This window comes from Narcine bancroftii, chromosome 2, assembly GCF_036971445.1.
Source record: "Narcine bancroftii isolate sNarBan1 chromosome 2, sNarBan1.hap1, whole genome shotgun sequence".
Taxonomy (NCBI): domain Eukaryota; kingdom Metazoa; phylum Chordata; class Chondrichthyes; order Torpediniformes; family Narcinidae; genus Narcine; species Narcine bancroftii.
Genome location: NC_091470.1, coordinates 72,199,315 through 72,222,279, shown reverse-complemented (window position 1 = coordinate 72,222,279; position 22,965 = coordinate 72,199,315). Strand labels below are relative to the sequence as shown.

The following is a 22,965-nucleotide window of genomic DNA, read 5'->3' as shown; positions in this document are numbered from 1 at the left end:
CCAAAAAAGGTTCTTCATAAATGCAGGGCTTTTCTTCAGATTTGTATTAAAACAAGACCTTTGTGGTGCTCAGAACTTTTCTGAGTCCAATGGAGTATTTTGAATTTTTAGTGCAATTTTACTTGATCAGGATCATTCAAATCAAAAACTATTTTTTCTCCTTCTGTTGACATCCGCTCAGATCTATGATTTTGATCTTTTGAAACACAGTCTGAAATTACTTTCAAGGGGCCTTTTTCAAAAGGAAAGACTTTAATATTAAGGCTGTTCCATGTTATTAATAAGTTGGCCTGTTCTTTGTTGTGTTCTCTCATTTCTTTATTGGAACACTTCAGATGTGTAGCACCTGTAAACAAATCAACACAGTTTGTTCTATCATTCTCCAAGTTCTCAATTTAAGTTTGATGCACTTAGTTATTTATCTGTTTTGTCCATAAAAGTACCCTAAAAAAAAACATTATTTGAATTGAAAGGATAAATGTTGGCACTCTCCCATATCAGTAATTATCTGACTCGTTTGAAACGTTCATTCCTAAAATTGTCCAGCCATTGTGATTGGATTACTTTGCTCTCAGATTTCAAGAGGTTTTAGGTGAGATAAAATGCTTATTGTAGAAGTGAGTTTAAAAATTAACATTTATATTTTACATCGCCAAGCATCAAACCATATTTTATTCAGTGTTTTTGGCCTTTAATGGACCATGTTTCTCCCCCATCTGGTGGGTGACTCATGACAAATCATTGCTGCTGTTTCACTGTCATCAAATGACATAATAATAGAGTCCTGTGTAGTGTGCTTCTTACATTTTCTGATCTTGGTGCTGTGGGGTCCCATGGCATTTGACATCAATAATGTTATCAGTCTGCTAATTGTATTGAAGAATTGATATCTGGAGGGAAAATCCAATGATTTCAGCAACTTTACGGAATGGAAAGTAAAGACTGAATCCTGTGCATAAGTTTATGAAAATGGTAAACGATCATCATTATTTAAATAAAAATAAATACTTCATTATTTTAAAATCCACTGGCTTGGATTTGGCAGGGAAATACAGCTAGTTCTGGACCTAAGGGCCACTCACTAAGTGTGGCAATCCTGATCTGTGGAGGCCTTGAAAATGCTGCAAGGTATTCACCAGCATTCCCCAAAATGTCCTCGCTTGCGGCACATCAAAGATGATGCATGAAGCTGTGGCATTTTCCCTTTATTCTGTTAGTGGAACTGGTACCACAGCTCCTCAGCAGCTTGGGCTCAGTCCTCCACTTCGATGTTGTCTGTTTGGAGTTTGTACATTCTTCCTGGGACTGTGGGAGTTTCCCCCAGATTCCCTGCTCCCCCACACCCCAAATCAGAGAGATATGTTGGTTGGTTGTCCACTGTTACCCCGAGCATAGATTAGTGAAACTATCTGGGGGTGGGTGGGGAGAAATTAAAGACAATGTGGCTAATTGAAAGTAGGATTTGTTTAACTGGGTGCTTGGTTATCAGTGTGAACTAGATGGGGCCATGCTGTATGCTGTTTTAACGTGGCATGCACTATAACTTGAACAGTTTAGACCTGAGTAGTGAGTTCAGCCATGTGAATAGAGAAGGATGATTATGAAAAACAGAGGTAAGTACTTTATTGTATTTTTCACAGGATTGTATTTCATTGGTTTCAAATTTTAATATCTTGTGTACTTTTAACTTTTCTGCATAACTTTGCTGTCAGAATAATTCAAAAACATTCAGAGCATTTCAGTTGTTGGTTAAACATGGTTTATTTACCAGAAAAGATTTCTCTGTGCATCTTCTTGTGGGTAAGGCCCACTCTAGTCACTAACACTGGACAATGAAGAATTTACTTCCTGAAAACTTTTGGGTGTATTTTATGGATTTTGGGGCTGTTGATCATGAAAATCACTTTAAAAGTTTCCTATCACACACAGTGTTTTAGATATGAACTATTTTTGAGATTTCCTGTCGTATTTTAAGTCTACTTCAAGCATACAAAACCATGAACTGCAACGTGTCATTGAAAATTCATTTGCTGCATTCACACTTGAACTTCTTCCCTTCTGATCTTGGAGCAGTAAGTGACGAACATGGTGAAAGGTTTCACCAAGACATTGCGACCAAGGAAAAGTGGAATCAGGGCAAGTGGAATCCATCAATGCTGGGCATCAAAAAGTCTGAGCTCTTCTCAGAACCCATGATGCTGTTTTTAGGACAGGATTGGATGCCACTAAGATCAGCCAGGGCTGAACTCTCCCATGCAATCCAGAAGGTGAAGTGGGGGTACACACAGAAGAAACAAAGACAGCTATGCGACACTGGCAACATGTGGCAGGGGATCAAGATTATTATGGAGCACAAATCAACCTTGTAAGTTAAGAACAGTGATGTCTGCCTTCTGGACAGACTGAACATCTTCAACGCATGATTTGATGAGAAGAACAGGATGATGCCGAAGAAATCTCCATCCCCTTGATGAACGCACTCCTGCATCGCCATGTCCGAGGTGAGGAGAACCCTATCCAAAGTGAACCCACACAAGGCAGCGGGATCAAGACAACATACCTGGTTGGATACTGAAGGACACCTTCAACACCTCACTGCAGTATCCATTATTCCCATAGGCTTCAAGACAGCCACTATGATCCCGGAACCCAAGAAGGCGAAAATAACAGGCTTCAATGATTACTGCCCTGTGGTACTGACCTCCATCATTATGAAAATATTTGAGTGTCTGGTGATGAAACACATTAAAGCACACCTCCCAGAGATGGTGGACCCATTTCAATTCACCTATAGAAGAAACCGTTCCACAGACAATGCTACAATTTTGTCCCTTCATTCTATCTTGACCCATCTGGAGAATGAGACCTCATATGCCAGGCTGCTATTCATTGACTTCAGCTCAACATTTAATACGATCAGTCCTCACAGGCTGGTGAAAAAGCTGTCCTCGCTGGGATTCCACACCCCTCTTTGTAACTGGATCCTGGACTTTCTAATGGACAGACCAGTCTGTCCTGGTTGGTCATAGAATATCAAGCACTGGCACACTGAGCACTGGCACACCTCAGGGCCGTGTGCTCAGCCCGCTCCTGTTCATGTTACTGACCCACTACTGCATCGCCAGATAAAGCTTTAACAGTGTCATCAAATTTGCAGATGACACAATAGTAGTTGGTCTCATCAGCAACAATGATAAGTCGCACAACAGAGAAGAGATGGAAAATCTCATGAAATGGTGTGAGAATAATAACCAGATTCTCAATGTGGACAAGATGAAGGAGATGATCGTGAACTTCAGGAGGACCGGGAACAATCACCCTCCACGATACATCATCAAATCTGTAATAGAGAGAGTGGAGTAGACTATCAACATCTCCTCACTTGTGAGGAAGGCACAACTGTGACTACACTTCCTGAGAAGACTGAAGATGGAAAGGCTACTATCCACCGTTATGTCAACTTTCTATAGGTGCGTCCTGGCCGGCTGCATCACAGTATGGTATGGTTGTGGCAGAGGAGTGGATCGGAGATCAATTCATAGGACCATACATGTGGCAGAGAGGATCACTGGACCTTCCTTTCCCCAACCCCTATCAATGTGATCAACTGGGATCATTATCTGAAAAGGGTGCGCAAAATCATTGAGGATCCCTTCACACAGCATCTTTCAGCTGCTCCCATTGGAGAAGAGATACTGGAATATCAGAGCCAGGACCACCAGGCTAAGGAACTGCTTCTACCCATGTGCTGAACCACCTGAGGAACTGCTCAGACTGACCATCTGAGATGTATTGTTTGTCCGTATATGTGTTGTGTCGAGTTGTATTGTCTGCATATTTTGCACCCAGGGCTAGAGAACACTGTTTCGTCTGGTTGTACTTGTACAATCAGATAATAAATAAACTTGACTTGATTTGACTATTGTTGGACACTAACATAAGAGGCATGAGATGCTGAGTAATAATGAAAATTAGCGGCAAGACATTGTTAGATCAGTTGAATGAACACGTGTCAACATCATTATGGTTAAGTATGCTAAATTTAAGAAAGTTAATGTTCCTCCAACTTCCTTTGTGACATAGTAAATCTGAAATTCTTTGTGCTCAACTTGACGTTGTCTATCAGAATCCCCAATTTTTTTTCAGGAAACAAACCTTTGGAAAAAGTTTGTTGTCCAGTGTAATCAGTAATTGTGAACCATTTCACAATTAAAATTTTGGTCATAACAAGAGTGGTTTTGTAGTAACTGAAATTTTCCTCGATGAAGCTGGAGGAGGGTTTCAAATAATCTATTCCACTGGGCACAAAAATATTTTCCCTCGTGTTTCATTTCAAATGAATACCTTTAGTTTGTTGCTCTGGACATCCCCCCCCACCCACCCCCCCACCGCCATCCTTCCCCTTTTCTCTCCCAATCTTTATTCAGATGCCAGTCTGCTTTTTGTTTGTACCTTGAAGAAGGTCTCAGGCCTGAAATATCATTAGTATATCTTCACCTTCTATGGATTGACTGAGTTATTCTAATATTTACTGCATGTTTTTAACTACAATCACAGCGTCTGCAAAAATTTCCATGTTTCACGCCTTTGACTGGCATGCCTGGCCTTTACGCTAATTTTGTGCATTTTTTACCAATATTTTGTATCTATCCATCAAATCATCTCAGCTTTTTTTTTCCTAAGATTGACGCAAGTATAAAATCATTGCTGATATCCTTCATTGCTGGAAATATTTTCTCTACCCTTTCTGGGCCATTTACTGTACATCTACCAGGTAGCACACTCAGCCTAACAAGTCAGTTGGGCGTTATATCTGTCACAAAAGACTCAGACTGACAAATTCTCATCAAGGGTATTGATATTAACTGATACAAGCTGATGGGGAGCTACTTTATGGTAAAGTCCAACAAGTTTTGGGCTCATATCACCAATGTTCTATATCAGTAAACAGCATTGCTGATCTTTTGTTGCTGCAAAGGATCTCCCAACCCATGTTCTCTGTCCTACCCTTGTTGGACAACTCAACTTGACCTCTCTTACAGAAACACCACACTAATGTGTGATAAAAGAAGGGGAAAAACAGGACAGCAACTTGCATATAATCAAGATGAGGTAGTGAATAAAAAGGATAGGTTTAGTCAAGTCCACACTGAGTTCTTGTGGAGATCCTTTCCAGGTCTTCCCCTATGTTAACCCATCTCATCTCTGTCTCATTTGCTAGAACAGGCTGACATAGTCATATTAAATACAATGCCTACTGATGATGTGCTTTGCTATTTATGAAGGACAGATCTGGACAAGAGAAGGAGTATTTGATTCTCAACACAATAGGGAAGAACCCATTAGATTTCAGATTTATTGTCAGTGTACATACTGACAAACATAAAATCCTGGGATTTTCTCTGAAAAAATTACCATTTATTGGTAGTGCAAAAGAAAAGTACTGAATGTACACATGGACATAAATAAATAAATGTGAACCAACTGACTGATGCAATACTGAGAGAAAAAAAAAATCAATAAATTCCTATTTAATTTCCTAAATGAGTCCCTGATTGAGTTTGTTGTTGAGGATTCTGATCGTGGAGGGGTAGCAGCTGTCCCTAAAGTTGGTGGTGTGAGTCTTGTGGCATGTGTACATCTTTTCTGATGGCAACAGTGAGAATAGAACATTGCTGGGTGCTGTTGATCCTTGATGATTGCTGCTACTCTCCAACAGCAGCATTCCCTGTAGATCTTCTTGATAGTGGGGAGGGTTTTGCCTGTGATGACCTGGACTGTGTCCACGACATTTTGCAAGGCTTTACGCTCTGGGGAAATCGGTGTCCCCGTACCAGACCATGATGCAGCTGGTCAGCACATTTTAGTCAATCCCTTTGAAGGTAATATAGAAAAAGAAGAGGCACTGTTCTCAAAGGGAGGCTATGCTACATGGATTAGAAGGTTTCCATTCTGAGAGACGCTTTGATGTTCATGCATGGAAGATTTCTCCAAGTGTAAATGATAGTGATGGTATCCTGTAGTTTTGGCTTCAAGAGTATCTGTAGTGTCTTCATTGAGAAACTGAAGCTAAGTTCAGTTTGTAAGGTGAAGCCAAGAAGAGTACACCATGATACTTGATCTGGAGAAAGTTAAAGAACCTCTGCATCAGCCCAGACAGTTTAATATACCTTTAAAACACTGCTGGGCCTACTGATGACTAAACAAGTCATGGTGAGGCTCCCTTTCCATGTCTCTGTTCAAAACTAATGGAGACACTGCCCACCAGAGTAGGGGCAGTGTTTGTCTTCCTGATGTGCTTTCCTGAAGATAGGTGAGAGCAGAGTTTAGAAAGAGGATCGTATTGTGAAAAATCTTGCTTTGACTTGTGTGATTCATTGTGAACCATACAGTTATCACATGTGCAGTGGAAGGTTCTCCGTGAGATGGTTTCTTTTCTTTCAGAGAGAGAGAAAACAAAACGTCGATTGTTACCTTGGGCCTTGTGAAAGCCAACAACCTTATTCTACTCTTTACTGGTGACATAGTCAGTTTGAAGAATGAAATTGTTCATTAATGTAAATATATTTTTAATTCTCTGAGTAGATTAATCTACTTGCATAGATATGAATGTATTAGAGACTAAACAATGTCGTAAACCAAACCAAATGTTGACCCTGTTCTCCAGCTGTATACTCTCCATTAGTGCATTGGCCAACAACCGGGAAAGCCATGGGAATTTGAACCAGGAAACTGCTCCGGCTAACCATCTGATTATTGCATTTCCTTGAAAGGAAACCATCCAGATTGTTCGATACTCCACTGGCCATGTGTAGGCTGGATGAAGTCATTGAAGGGATGTCTGCAATGTGCTGTCAATCCTAAGGGACTTTACAGAAATTATGCACCGAGTTTCCGAAATCTTCTCTAAAGTGGTGATTCAGTGCTTGATTAATGAATAGTTTTTAAATGAGCATCCCAATCTAGTTATTCCTTCTATACGTAACCTAGTTCCCATTATCACTTGCCACTAATGTGAACAGATTGGAAGTTATTTGTGAATCATGAGAATAGGACGAAGGATGAGATAGAACTGGGAGAGGGGGTGGTCATCTGCCCTTGAGTTTATTTTCTTTTGAGTGCACCATTGGGAGCAGAAGCAATGACATGCGTGGCTCAGAGACTTTTTTTTATAACATGGCTAGCTTTTGTTTGAATTGAAGCTCTATCCTCAGTAAAATGCACTCCTTGAAGTCAATGGTAGTAGATACTGGGAGAATTAGGGGCAGAGACTGATGGATTTTTATTAGGTAGGACCAGTGGAATAAAGGGAGGCAGGGATTAATTATATGGAAGTGGATATTGACCATAATTGAGTTGAAATAGCAGGAACAACTGAACAGCTTGATGTTCTTAATATGAAAATGGCTATAAATAGTAAAATAAAACCCACAATGACAAGATACAAGCATTCTTCAACTCAATTTTTCCATTTAGTGTGCTTCACTTAATGATAGCAAATTGCTTGGTAATTTTGTGGTGACCTTGAGCTTCATTGTGATAAGAACTGAATTTAGCAGAAGCAATATTTAGTTAAAAAAAAACTCATGCAAACTTTGTTTTTTTTTCCCCCTGGTTGGCTCACATGTCAGTCAAATCAAATCGAAAAGGGAACAAATGATTAAAGAATGTCATGCAACTGTGACTGGGAATGCCATGTCTTTTAACTAGTAGGTAAGAGAATGTAGTTGGAATTTACCCCACAGGAAATCTGCAGACTCCTGCTGAGAGATAAAGGCAGTGCCTCTGACATTTGGGTCTGTGGAAGATTATTGAAGCATTTCTGACTGGTTAGTGCAAATAGTATCTTCCAGTGACAAAAAAGAACACTAATTGACTCATATTCCAATGATCCAGAAACACCAGAGGGTTTAGATAGCACCTCTGCAGATGTTTATGCTTGATTGACATTCAGAACTAACTCTCAAATGTATTTCTCAATATATTAACCTATTTCTACTTAAAATCCCTTTTATACAAATGTGTAAAGTAAAATTTAAAAAAAAAAGGACTACCAGGCATTTAGCTTTTGAATCTTTTCTGCTTTTTAATAAAATCATGAGTGGCTGATATTTTGAAATGTGTTCATAGAATTTGGGCATCACTGAGCAGGATGGTTGGCGTAGCGGTTAGCGGAATGCTATTACAGCACCAGCGACTTGGGATCGAATCTGGTGCTGTCTGCAAGGAGTTTGTATGTTCTCCCTGTGTCTGCGTGGGTTTCCTTTGGGCGCTTTGTTTTCTTCCCACCCTTTGAAACATACAGGGGTTGCAAGTTTAATCAGGGAAACCACCTCCTTGATAGTAGTGGATCAAAGATATTGGATGAAAAGGGTCTTCTATAATCATTTGAGCCTTATTTGAGCAATGGTCCTGGAGAATGTCAACATTAGAGACCCCAAGTCATCTTCTTGGGTGGCACAGGCTCATGGGCCAGAAGGGCCTGTTACCATGCTGTATATCTAAATTTTAAAAATAACTGAGTTAGCATTTCAATCCCTTTCCAAGTTCAAGCTCATTATCATCTGTCTGTGCACACAAAACCCGACAAAACAGCTTTTCTCTGGACTATGGTTCACAAACTACACAGGACATAATAATCACATATATACATAAATATGTAATTTAAAATAAATCTATAAATATTTTGGTAAATAATTTACTTAGTTACAGGGTACTCTTCATCAATCTTACGGCTAGCTACAGGATGAAATGGAATCAAATGACAATAAACCTGATGACACCAAGGAACATTTTACTCTCCTCTCTACATGATTGAGCTACTGTTGAGTAATGGAGAACAGTTGACCTTTATCCTGAAATCCGTAATCATCCCCTTTGTCTTGTCTACATTGAAATTCTGGTTGTTGTTGTCGTACAATTTTGAGTTTCCCATCCTCCTCCCTAAACCGACTCATCATTTTTACTGAGGAGACCAATTTCTGTTTTATCATCCACAAAATTGATGATTCTGTGTGAACTGAATCTGGCAGTGCAGTCATGAGCCAGCAGCGTGAACAGTACACAGTCAGGGGTGAGTACACAATCCTGGAGTGCGCCAGTGCTCATTATGATGGAAATTGAGATTTAGTTGACAACCCAGACTGACCGTGGTCTTTCCATCAAAAAGTCAAGAATCTAGTTACAGAAAGGGGCGTTGAGTCCCGGTGAGGACAGTTTATCCACCAGCCTCTGAGGTATGATCATGTTGAATGCTGATCTTAAGTTCCCAACTTTTTAACCAAGGCTGGATACACTTAACCCTGACTGGATTATATTGGCTTTTTTTTCTGTAATAAACATTGTTTTACAACAATCTAGAGGGAGTTTTAATCCAGATGATCCACTGAAAGGAATTGTTGTTTCATATGATATAATCCCTGCCAATATGGTGAAGTTGTACTCTTGGTTTTGGAATTAGAATGAATACATCTTTTCCTTTCAGTATTCAGATTTCATTTTCCAAATACATTGAGATTGTCAACTCTTCCAGTTTCTATCGGTCAACATTTTCAATGACAACTGTGTCCTTGAGGTTCTTGCAAAGCTTCTCATTTAGCAGAACTCTGAATGGATAATTAATCTGCATAAATAGTGTGTAAACTGCATACTTGGAATACTGGCTCATTCTGTTAAGATCAGTGGGTTAGGCAGAATCTGTTAACATTATTGTTAGCTCTTGGTGGGGGTCATGGTTAAGTGCAATAAATTTTAGGATCATACCCTTTGCATCTTAACTTTATCCCTGTATGGCTGAAATCCCAGGTATGCAGTATATTAAAAAAAAACTCCTTGAGCTCTTGACTGTCTCCTGTCTGTCTTATCAGGAGGCTCTCTGCTGTATTGCAAAGCAGAATTTATAAGTTGGATTGTAATTCAGCAAAATGATACAAATATTTTAATGAGTTTAATTTATTCCCTTCCATTCCCTCACCCCCTCAGTAACAGAAATGATAAATTAAGTATTTATGACAGGTAAGAGATAATAATTGCTAAAACAGTTAACATTGAGATATAGCGATGATGTTGGTTTTCCATTATAGAGCACATTTAAGGCAATGTAGACTTGAAAGAACACTACAAGATTGGAGGAAGAACACTTCGCATTTCCGCACTCTCCCAGTGTTCAATACGATCTTGGCTGATCTGACCAGCCCTAAAGTCCACTGTTCCACATACAGTGGCCCTCAATTCTGCAATGTTTCTAAAGGATGATCTGTCTCCCCTTTTTCCTGGTTTTCCCAACTCTCCTGAGTGGAGAATTCCAGAGATTCACCACTCTCTGCAGAGGCTTCCTAAACAGCTCAGTTTTAAATGACTACCCGGTTGCACATATGTTCCTTCATGTATGACTCTCCCACAAGTAGATTCATCTCAACTGTTGCCTCATCGTGTCCCACTTAAAATCTTGGATGGTGATGCACAATCAATTACACAAAGACAGAAGTTGCTGAAACTAAAGGCTTTTATTAGCAAGAGATGGACAGCATCCCTGTGTTGAGAAAGGAGAAAGCAGCAGGCAGGATCCTGATGACAATTGTAGTTCTGAGCAATGAAGTGGGCAAGTGAGTAGGTTTTAATGGGAGGCTATTTGGAGAAAAATTAAAAAAAAAAATCAGCAGAATGAAAAGAATTGTGGAAGATGACAAGCAACAATCCAGTAAAAAATTCTTAACTGAAAGAAAGCTAACTTTATGGAGAAAAGGAATGTGGCTCAGAGAGATTAAATTCCAATGTCAAGAGGTAAACCAGAATTAAACAACAAGGGAGCATAAATGGACACAGCAGAAATAACCCCGTGACAGTGAAAGACGTCAAAAATGAACTTCACTGATGACTAAAATGATTAGAGATATTATGACCTTTATTATCAAAGCCCAAACAAAATAGGAGAAAAATTAACTGCTGGAGAAACTGAGGCCAGGCAACATCCATGCAGAGAAATAGGCAGTCAATGTTTTAGGTTGAAATCATTCCCATCCAGATCAGGGTTATGACTAAGTCACCTGCCAGACCATTTTGACTCATTGAGCTCCAACAGCAGAGTGCTTTTCACTCTGGATTCCTGCATATGTGCTCTCTTTTGTCACTAAATTAAATATATCTGTACAACAAAGATCCAAAAAAAGAAATATCGAGGAGAGTTCAGAATACATCAGCCATCAAAGGGAAAAAAAAACCACAGATGACATTTAAGGTGTGAAAAAAATGGGACTAACTTGGAAAGTAATACTCTGGAGGCAGGAAACCTGAATGTTGCTCACCTTCTCTGTTAATTCCACAAGCTGCACCACAACCAACTGCCAAATTGAACCAGTCTAACCATTTAACCTCACAAACAACTTTCTCTCTAAGATCCAAATTCTCCTCTGCAAAACACTATGCCTCTCGCTGTCCCATTCTGCATCTCCCACCCACTTTCTCTCCCCCCACCTCAATTTGGCCTGGCTCCTTGCACACCTCACTCCCTGCCTTTCTCTTTGGGTCTCTCTCTCCCTTGGCATCTGTCAGTCTCTCTCCACATTCTCCCTCTTCATTCTCTCCATCTCCTCCTTTCTTTCTTCCTCCTCACTCTCCCCTATCTCTACCTGACTCCTCCTCCTCTCTGACCTTCTCTCTTTACATTTCCATTCCCCCTCTCTTTGCATGCTCTTTCTACTCTCTTTCTCTGGCTCCTTTGCCTCCTGCCACTGTCTGTTCTCTCTCTCTCACTCTCTGCCTGTCTCTGCTCCTCTCTCTTCCCCTCTCCCTATCTTTCTTTCTACATTCTCTCCACCTCCCTCCTTTTATATCCCCCTCTCACCCACTCCCTTCCCAATCCCCTTTTCCTTTCTGCTCTTTATCAGCCCTTTCCTCGCTCTGACTCTGTTCCCTCTCTGCCCTTTCTATCTCTCAGTTTCTCTCTGCTTTTCTTCCCCTCTTTCTCCCCCTCTCTCTGCCCGATCTTTCTCACTGCACCTCTACCTTTCTTTATCTCTCTCCCTCTCTGCCTTCCCCTTCCTTTGAATGCCCCAACTCTCTCTGCCCCCCTCTCTCTGCCCCCCTCTCTTTGCCCCCTCTCTCCGCCCCCCGCTCTCTCCGCCCCCTGCTCTCTCTGCCCCCGCTCTCTCCGCCCCCTGCTCTCTCCACCCCCCACTCTTTCCGCCCCCGCTCTCTCCGCCCCCCACTCTCTCCACCCCCCGCTCTCTCCGCTCTCCGCCCCAACTCTCCGCCCCCCTCTCTCCGTCCCCCTTCTCACCTCCCCCCTTCTCTCCACCCCCCCTTCTCTCCACCCCCCCCTTCTTCCGCCCCTCTTCACGCTGCCCCCCTTCTCTCCGCCCCCTCTCTCCGCCCCCCTCTCTCCGCCCCCCTCTCTCCGCCCCCTCTCTCTCCGCCCCCTCTTTCCCTCTGCCCCCTCTGCCCCCTCTCTCCCTCTGCCCCCCCTCTCTCACTGCCACCCCTCTCTCACTCTGCCCCCCCTCTCTTTCTCTCTGGCCCCCCTCTCTCTACACTGTGTTTTCCTTTTCTCATTTTCAATCTCTCTTTCTGCTTCAGTTTTCTCCATGTTCCTCCCACTCTTACTTCCTCCCTGACCTCTGCCTGATCTTTCAAATGTCACTCTCTTGCCCTTTCAAACTGCCATGTAAAATGGGGTTAGTGCCCCAGTTATGCGGCAGTTAGAAAGGGTCCCACAGGGTTAACCTCAATGGTACCCAACTGAGTCCTTGACCTATCTCAGAAATAGTCAGGGAAACCAATTAAACTTATCTAGGTCTCATCTATGACCAATTTGAAAATGAAAAATGCCGACTCACTTATTCCGGTGACATTAGTGCAAAACTGGACAGCCAGCATCTGAACATCCAGCAGTACTGCCAATGACTTAATGGGTCAATCCCCCTGCGACTTAAAAGGTGCTTCCAGCTCCTTTGCTCCAGTAGTCGTGCCTGGCTCCAAGGAGGGCTACCCAGGTGCTGCAAGTTAAAAGGGGATACTGATCCTCACACTCCTTTTATTCCTCTCTGTGATATCCATTCTCTGCACTGGTAGTGCATTGAGGAATCAAAACATTTATGCAAATTTCCTCATGTAATTACCATAAAAGACAGGTTGTGAAACTGGAAGACTTTTGTTGACTATAGACTACAGCAGCAACCTACCTCATCGATTGATCATGGCAGGGTGAATGGGAAGCATGCAAAGGGGTTTTGGGTAGGATTGGTCTTGGGAGCCGTGTCCAGCCAGCAGTATCCAATCATGGATTAACAATGGTTTACCACAGCGCAATGTGAGGTTTTATTATGAATTGTAGATGAATATGTAAAGATGCAGAATCTATTTCCACACGCAAATGTCGCAGGATTCGGAAGTCCTGGTTTGAGGGAAAGGAACAAAAAGAAGATACATTTAAACAGGAAAGTTTGCAGATGCCGGAATTGTAGAACAATACACAAAAGTGCTGGAGAAACTCTATAGGATCTACAGGAAGCAAAGGGTAAAAATTACTAACTCCTTATCCTGCAATTTTGTCCCCCTTTTATGACTCTCTCTCTCTCCCTCCCCCTGTCTCCTATCCTCCAGCTCCCCTTCCTTCTTCATTTAGAGAGCTACCCCTCCCCTATCACTTCTCAGCTTTTCCCTCTTCTGCCCTACCACTCAGATCCACCTTTGACCTCTTGCCTGTTGGCGTGCACTCCTCCCCCTGCCCTTCCTTCCTGTCCTCTCCTCTCCCCACCTTTTTATTAAGATGCTTGCCTTCTTTTTGTTCATATTTATGATTAAGTGCTCAGGCTCGAAATTTTAACCATATAACCATATAACCATATAACCACTTACAGCACAGAACAGGCCAGTTCGGCCCTACTAGTCCATGCCGTAGCAAATCCCCACCCTCCTAGTCCCACTGACCAGCATCCGGTCCATACCCCTCTAGTCCCCTCCTATCCATGTAACGATCCAGTCTTTCCTTAAATGTAACCAATGATCCCGCCTCGATCACGTCTGCCGGAAGCTCATTCCACATCCCCACCACCCTCTGCGTAAAGAAATTTCCCCTCATGTTCCCCTTATAATTTTCCCCCTTCAATCTTAAACCATGTCCTCTAGTTTGAATCTCCCCCTTTCTTAATTGAAAAAGCCTATCCACATTCACTCTGTCTGTCCCTTTTAAAATCTTGAACACCTCTATCAAGTCCCCCCTCAATCTTCTACGCTCCAGAGAAAAAAGCCCCAGTCTGCACAACCTTTCCCTGTTACTCAGTCCCTGAAATCCTGTCAACATTCTCGTGAACCTTCTCTGCACTCTCTCTATTTTGTTTATATCTTTCCTATAATTTGGTGACCAAAACTGTACACAGTACTCCAAATTTGGCCTCACCAATGCCTTGTACAATTTCACCATAACCTCCCTACTCTTGAATTCAATACTCCGATTTATGAAGGCCAACATTCCAAATGCCTTCTTCACCACACCATCTACCTGAGTATCAGCCTTGAGGGTATTATTTACCATCACTCCTAAATCCCTTTGTTGCTCTGCACTCCCCAATTGTCTACCATTCAATGTATATGACCTATTTAAATTTGCCTTTCCAAAATGCAGCACCTCACATTTCTCTGTATTAAATTCCATCAGCCATTTCTCAGCCCACACCTCTAGCCTTCCTAAATCACCTTTTAATCTACGGTAATCTACCTCACTGTCCACAACACCACCAATCTTTGTGTCATCCACAAACTTGCTTATCCAATTCTCTACCCCTACATCCAGATCGTTAATATATATAACAAATAATAGTGGACCCAGGACCGAACCCTGAGGAACTCCACTAGTCACCGGCTCCAATTGTACAAACAATTTTCTACCACTACTCTCTGACACCTTCCATCCAACCACTGCTGAATCCATTTCACTACCTCCTTATTTATACCTAATGCCTCTACCTTTTTTCCTAACCTCCTGTGCGGAACTTTGTCAAAAGCCTTACTAAAGTCCAAATAGACAACATCCACAGCTTTCCCTTCATCAACCTTTTTTGTAACCCCCTCGAAGAACTCAATCAGGTTTGTCAAGCATGATCTACCCCTGACAAAACCATGCTGATTACTCCCTATCAATCCTTGTACCTCCAAAAATTTGTAAATAGCATCCCTCAGAACACTTTCCATCAACTTGCCCACCACAGACGTCAGACTTACAGGCCTATAATTCCCAGGTTTGCATTTGGACCCTTTCTTAAACAGAGGAACCACATGCGCCACCCTCCAATCCTTTGGTACCACCCCCGTGGCCAGTGACATCCTAAATATCTCTGTTAATGGCCCCACTAACTGTCCACTAGCCTCCCTGAGTGTCCTAGGGAATATTTTGTCCGGTCCGGGAGATTTATCCACCTTTATCTTTTTTAACACAGCCATCACTACCTCCTCGGTTATCCTTATATGCTTCATGACCTCCCCACTATTTTTCTTTACTTCAACTGGTTCAACATTTTTTTCCCTATTGAATACCGAGGCAAAGAAATCATTCAAAATTTCCCCCATTTCCTCAGACTTCTCACTCAGCCTACCCTTGCTATCTACAAGGGGTCCAATTTTATCTCTCACTAATCTTTTACTTTTAATGTACTTATAGAAACCTTTTGGATTTATTTCTACTCTGTCAGCCAAAGCCTCTTCATGCCTTTTTTTGGCCTTTCTAATTTCTTTCTTAAGATTCCTTCTACACTTCTTGTAGTCCTCCTTCAACTTCTCAGCTCCCTGCTCTTTATACCTCTTGTACACCTCCCTTTTTCTCCTAACCAAATTTCCAATATTCCTCGAAAACCAAGCCTCCCTATGACTTCCAGCCTTTCCTTTGATCCAGACTGGGACATAACTACTCTGTACGCTCAAAATTTATTTTTTGAATATCCTCCATTTTTCATTAACATCCTTACCTGAAAATATCCCGTCCCACTCAATACTCCCCAAATCCCTTCTTATTCCTATGAAATTTGCTCTTTTCCAATCCAGAACCTCAACTTTAGGCCTCTCCTTGCTCTTCCTTAAAACTACCCCAAAACTAACAGAATTATGGTCACTAGACCCAATTGGTTCTCCAACATTAATGTCCGCTACCTGACCTAGCTCATTCCCTAACAAGAGATCCAGTATTACACCATCGTGAGTCGGTTCTTCTACTAACTGATTTAGAAAACAATCCTGAACACAATTAACGAACTCCAGCCCATCCAGCCCTCTAACCGTATGGGTATCCCAATCAATGTGTGGGAAGTTAAAATCTCCCATGATCACTACCCTATGATTTTCACACATATACGTTATCTCCCTACAAATTTGTTCCTCTAATTCCCTTGGCCCATTTGATGGTCTGTAATACACCCCTATTAGCACCCTCTTGCCTCCTCCACCCCTCAATTCCACCCAAACAGCCTCACTGGTCGATCCCTCCATACCATCCTGCCACCTCACGGCAGTAATGTCCTCCCTAACAAGCAGAGCAACTCCTCCTCCTTTTTTACCCCCTGATCTATCACATCTAAAACAAATGTATCCCGGAACATTAAGTTGCCAGTCCTGCCCCTCCTGTAGCCAGGTCTCACTAATTGCCACTATATCGTGACCCCAAGTATCTATCCATGCTCTCAGCTCATCTACCTTGTTCACTATGCTTCTTGCATTAAAATATATGCATCTCAGAGAATGACCCTCACATATATTCTCTTTTTTACCTTCTCCCCTAATCTCCATCCTACCTTTCTTATCTTTTTTATTCCTAGCTAGGTGGCCATACCCCCTGGACACTGCTCTCACCCTCTGTTCCCCACCCCCCTGCCAAACTAGTTTAAACCTACCCCCACAGCTCTAGCAAATCTACTTGCCAGCACATTGGTCCCCCTCCAGTTCAAGTGGAGTCCGTCCCTCTTGTACAGATCCGACCTTCCCCAGACGAGATCCCAATGATCCAGAAATCTTATCCCTTGCCCCCTGCACCATCTCTTTAGCCACGCATTCATCCTCCACATCCTCCTATTTCTACCCTCACTAGCTCGTGGCATGGGCAGCAATCCAGAGATTACTGACCTCAGCGTTGGTTACGCTTTGCTTCCTATGGATGCTGTGTGACCTGCTGGATGTTCCCAGCACTTTTGTCTATTACAAAAAAAAATCACATTTGTGTGTTAGAAATAATTAGTCAACAACTTGACAGGACAAGGTTTAATTGATACTTTCAAAGGGAAATTGAAAAGTACACACAGACCTTTTATGGGACTGTGGGGAGTGAGCCACGGACTGAGACAAATTGGAAAGTCTGTTCAACTGTCAGAATAGGTAAGAGAAAATTCTATAAATCTGAGCCGAAATGATATTTCCTCATATTCGAGCAAGAGCATTGCTTATGAAAACAAATTAAAGACTTGATTGGACATTGACTGGCATGGTTAGCACAAAACCTTTACAGTGCCAGTGATCAGGACTGTACCTGAATTTGAATCCCATGCTGTCTGTAAGGAGTTTGTACATTCTCCCCATGTCTGCTTGGGTTTTCTCTGGGGGCTCTGGTTTCCTCTCGCCCTTCAAAAACATACTGGGGTGTAGGCTAATGGGGTACCAATTGGGTGGCACAGACTTGTAGGGCTGAATTGGCCTGTTACTGTGCTGTCTGTCTAAATTTAAAAAAATTATCAAGATAATGTTAATAAATTAGATATGTTTGAAATGTTATGAAGTATGAAAAATGGCAGCCAATTCACTCATTTCAAAGTCTGTTACAGCAACAGCTGTTGTACCTTAGTGATGCCGTTGGCCTGAAACATTCTCTTTGCCTCCTATGGATGCTGTGGGCCCTGCTGAGATTCTTGTGTATTTACTACAATTACTGCATCTCCAGACTTCCTTGTTTCACTCCAAAATGTATGAAAGATAGTACCACTGACGCTCACAGTGAAAGGCAGTACCTTCAAGAGTGAACTGTACAGCGGATGGTACCACCAACAGTGCATGTTATCTCAATACAAAAGATGATGATTTTGACAGAAAACTCCCTCAGGTGATAAGATCATACCTCTGAGAGTGTGCACTCTCAGTACGTACAGCACTGACAAAAAAACTAAAAACAAAAGTTCACATGGATAAAGTTTGAAGTAACTCTCAACACTGCACTGCACTGTTGATTTAAATGGATTTGAAATGAGCTTTTGGATGTATAGCAAAAACTATGGCAAAGACAATTATTAATGGTGCTCATGTTCTGACTCCTTCAGCAAATATTATTGACCAGGAAAGAATTATATTGAAAGTGTCAGTTGGTAAGTATAGCTGTTGCTTTACTGGAGTTATGTGCAGCAATGTTTTGACTGAAATAATGCACATGGATGAGACTAACCTCATGAGTTTTCAACAGCAATTGTAAGGTTATTGTAGATTTATGCATTTGTAATTACCTGTATATTCAAGTCAAGTTTATTGTCATCTGATTATACAAGTACAACCTGACAAAACAATGTTTTCCAGTCCTCGGTGCAAAAACATGAACACATACAACCAGACATAACACACATACAAACAAAAATACATATGCAAGACAAGTATTATATCTATAAAAATAAATAGATAAACATTGTTTTTTGGTAGAAATGAGAGTCTCAGATGGTTAGTGTGAGCGTTCTCAGTGCCCATGGGAAGAAGCTGTTCCTCAGCCTGGTGGTGCTGGCTCTGATATTCCTGTATCTCTTCCCCGGTGGAAGCAACTAAAAGATGCTGTGTGCAGGGAGGAAGAGATCCTCAGTGACTTTGCGCACCAGCTTCAGTCAACGATCCCAGGAGATCATGTCGATGAGGGGGAGGGAGACTCCAGTGATCTTTTCTGCCTCTCTTTTGGTCCTGTGGATTGACCTCTGATCCATTTCTCTGCAGCAACCATACCACACTGCGACACAGCCAACTAGAACGCTCTCGATAGAGCTCCTATCGAAGATTGACATAATGGTGGCTGGTAGCCTTGCCCGCTTCAGTCTTCTCAGGAAGAGAAGTCACTGTTACGTCTTCCTGACAAGAGAGGAATGTTGAGTGTCCATGATAGGTCACTAGTTAAGTGAACTCCAAGGAACTTGATGCTCTCCCCTCTCTACTGCAAAGTTGTTGATGTGTAGTGGAAGGTGGTCATTCCTGGTCCTCCTGAAGTCCATGATTTTCTCTTTCATCTTGTCCATGTTGAGACTCAGGTTGTCACTCTCACCATTTCACGAGATTTTCTACCTCTTCTCTATAGTGTGACTCATTGTTGCTAATGAGACCAACTACCGTTGTGTCATCTACAAACTTGATGACACTGTTGAAGCTGGATCTGGCTATGTAATTGTGGGTCAGTATTGTGAATAGGAGCGGGCTGAACACACAGCCCTGGGGTGCACCAGTGCTCATCATGATGGTGCTCAATATTCTACTACTGACCGGGACAGACTGTGGTCTTTCCATTGAGAAGTCCAGGATCCATTTACAGAGAGGGGTGTTGAGTCCCAGTGAGGACCTATTGCATGCCAACATTACTTGAGTTGCAAGGTTTTTTAGTTAGTAGGACCTGAAATGCCCATTATTTCTCTTCTCCTTTTCCTTTCTGACAACATAGTTGATGATTGTTTCTTCTTTCTTTGGCTTGGCTTCGCGGACGAAGATTTATGGAGGGGGTAAAAAGTCCACGTCAGCTGCAGGCTCGTTTGTGGCTGACAAGTCCGATGCGGGACAGGCAGACACGATTGCAGCGGTTGCAAGGGAAAATTTGTTGGTTGGGGTTGGGTGTTGGGTTTTTCCTCCTTTGCCTTTTGTCAGTGAGGTGGGCTCTGCGGTCTTCTTCAAAGGAGGTTGCTGCCCGCCAAACTGTGAGGCGCCAAGACGCACGGTTTGAGGCGTTATCAGCCCACTGGCGGTGGTCAATGTGGCAGGCACCAAGAGATTTCTTTAGGCAGTCCTTGTACCTTTTCTTTGGTGCACCTCTGTCACGGTGGCCAGTGGAGAGCTCGCCATATAACACGATCTTGGGAAGGCGATGGTCCTCCATTCTGGAGACGTGACCCATCCAGCGCAGCTGGATCTTCAGCAGCGTGGACTCGATGATTGTTTAATTAACTGAATAATCTACAAATGGAACACATATGTTACAGTTATCTATTTTAATTTGTAGCTATTATAGTTTGGTTTGAGCTGAACATGATGTTGCTATCACAATTAGTTGCTGCCTCTCTGGAAAAAAAATTGGTAGCTTATTGTGCACGCAAGTATAGTAATAAGTTAAAATCAAATCAGGAGCTGTCATAATACTCTTGGGAGTTTGGTAATGAACAGCTAAAACATAAAGTTCGAGCTCTACTTTTGTGAAATGATTCACTGCATGCTCATTCACCATATGCCATCCTCTCCATTATTTAAAGATTTTCTATTACAGACACAAATATGTTGGAAATAACTAAAAATGGATCATCTACCAGGAATCTTTGTTTGCTGGGAATATTGCTTTGAGGGTAATCATTATATTCATTCTTTTGTTATGTGAAGAATGTTTCCTTTATTCACGTGATTCCAGCAATACAGTACATTCTTTCCAGAATATTTTCTGTTTTGCTCTAAAAGAATTTCCAAGGACATTTTTTTCCTGCCTCATAATCGGTAGACTGGTTTTGTATAAGTATTGTAGTTGGAAACTATAGTCTGTCTGGATTTTGGCATGAAAGACCATTCATTTGTCTCTGAATCAAGGAAGGCTGGCAGTTCCAGTAAAAAGGACATAATGTAAATTTCTATCATATAAATCTTAATTTGAAGTATTTCACCATTTTTGGTCCCTCACATTCTCAATGGAAAATATAAGAGCTGATTTAAATGGAAGACAACAATAGAATGATTGACAATAATAGAGAGAACAGCATTTAGCGCAAGACTATTCAGCACCAGCGCCCTGGTATGAATCCAGGACTGTCTGACAGGAGTTTGTATGTTCTCCCAAGGTCCTGCATGGATTTCCTTTGAGTGCTCCAATTTCATCCCGCCCTCCAAAAATGTAGGTTATTTGGGCACTCTAGGCTCTGGGCTGGAAGGGTCTGGTGTGCAATGTCACTAAATTAAAAATGAAATTAAAAAATAAAATTAGAATTGTTTATGATGAATATAATACATAATCTGTCCAAAATCTGCATACATTTTATTATTTAATTGGACAATTTCCCAAGTAAAATCTTGCTATCATTATTCAGTTACTACTCTATAATGTGACCACAGCTATTGATCAACAAAGTACCCTTATCATAAAATCTGAACCAAGATATTATGCTTAATATTTCTCCAACCAGATGGCATTAGCATGAACTTCACCAGTTTTTATTTGGCCCTTCCCTGCCTCTCGCTCTTTCCCTATCTTTCGGTCTCCTTACCTCTGGCTCCCCTCCCTTTTCCCTCTCCAATCAGGAGCTACCCCCTACCCCTTTCACTTCTCAGCTTTTTTTTCTCTTCTGCCCTCCAATCATATTCATCAATGACCTCTAGCCTGTTGGCCTGTGCTCCCTCCCCTGTCTCTTCCTCCCTCTTCTCTTCTCCTTCCCCTACCTTTTTAATTCAGGTGCCTATTCATACTTTGCTTTCTATAGACACTGCATGACTGTTTTTCGAGCACTTTTTTGTGTTGCACAATATTATGTTTAATGTTCTGTAATCAACAAAATCACTGATAATTTATAAATTCTAATACTCAACAGATAAAGATCAGGATTTGGCCACTGGGACCTCAAGTCACCCCTGACATTTAAACTACTCACAACTAATCTAATCTATTTGGTCTCAACTCCTCCTACATGGCAATTCATGCTGCTGCCAATTCCTTTATCTTTCAAATATTTATCCATCTCCACCTTCAGTGCATCTAGCCTCCACCATTCTCACTGGCAGCAAATTCCAGGGATTTGCTACCCCCCTTTGGGAGATGAAATTTTTTATGCATCACATTAAAAAAAATTACTAACTCCTTATCCTGCAATTATGCCCCCTTTTTACACTCACTCACTCTCTCTCCCTCTCCCTCTCCCTCTCCCTCTCTCTCTCTCTCTCTCTCTCTCTCTTTCTCTCTCTCTCTCTCCCTCCCTCCCTCTCGTATATGAAAATATTTATGGTGTCAAACCTTTTTACCATCATACTTGTTAAAATAAGGTCATGCCTCATTCATTCAAACCCAAACTGTTCCTGCCTCTCTTGCTGGGACAACCCTCTCATTTCAGTAATTACCCTGCTACTACATTCTTTTTGAAGTAAGGAGGCCAAAACTATGGGCAGTATTCCAGGCATTACCTCACCAATTACTCTGTATAACTGTACAAAATGTTTAAACTCTAGCTCCTTCGTAATGAAAGCCCAAATGCTATTTACCTTCTTTATTATGGAACCAACTGCTCACTCTTTGTGAATCAGGCACAAGAACACCTTGATTCCTCTGATTTTTCACTCATTTGCAGTGTCTCTCCACTTAGATAATAATCCACATTTTGATTCCTTCACTGAAGTGATCTTGCATTTCCCCACATTGAACTCTATTTGCAACGGTTTTGCCCAATCACTCAGTCTATCTACATTGCCAATGTCCTCATTGCTATATGTCCCTCCTCCTATTTTCCTACCATTGGCAAACATGGAAGTACATTTTGTTCCTTCCAAGCCATCAATGAATGTAGAGGGTAATTGAGGGTCAAGATCAGATTCTTGGAGTACTCCACTAGTTATAGGACACATTTATTCCAACTCTGTTTTCTATATCAAGGCTAGTTTACAATCCAACAAAAGGAGAAGTATAACAAAACAAAAGTAACTCACCAAAACCAATCACATAATTACTGTGGTTACAAAAAGTGGTCAGAGGTAGGATGTCCTAAGATCAACACCATTGAGGATAAAGCAGCATTCATTGCT

At 41.7% G+C, this 22,965-nt stretch overlaps 1 long non-coding RNA gene across 3 annotated transcripts in view; it reads left to right on the top strand.

Moving 5' to 3' along the window:
• The first annotated feature begins 808 nt into the window (after positions 1-808).
• LOC138752377 (uncharacterized) overlaps positions 809-22,965 on the top strand; it is a 155,255-nt gene continuing 133,098 nt past the window's right edge. For all 3 annotated transcript variants that reach the window (XR_011350575.1, XR_011350573.1, XR_011350574.1), the window contains exon 1: positions 809-972. This is a non-coding gene — a long non-coding RNA (uncharacterized lncRNA). The remainder of the gene's footprint in view (positions 973-22,965) is intronic.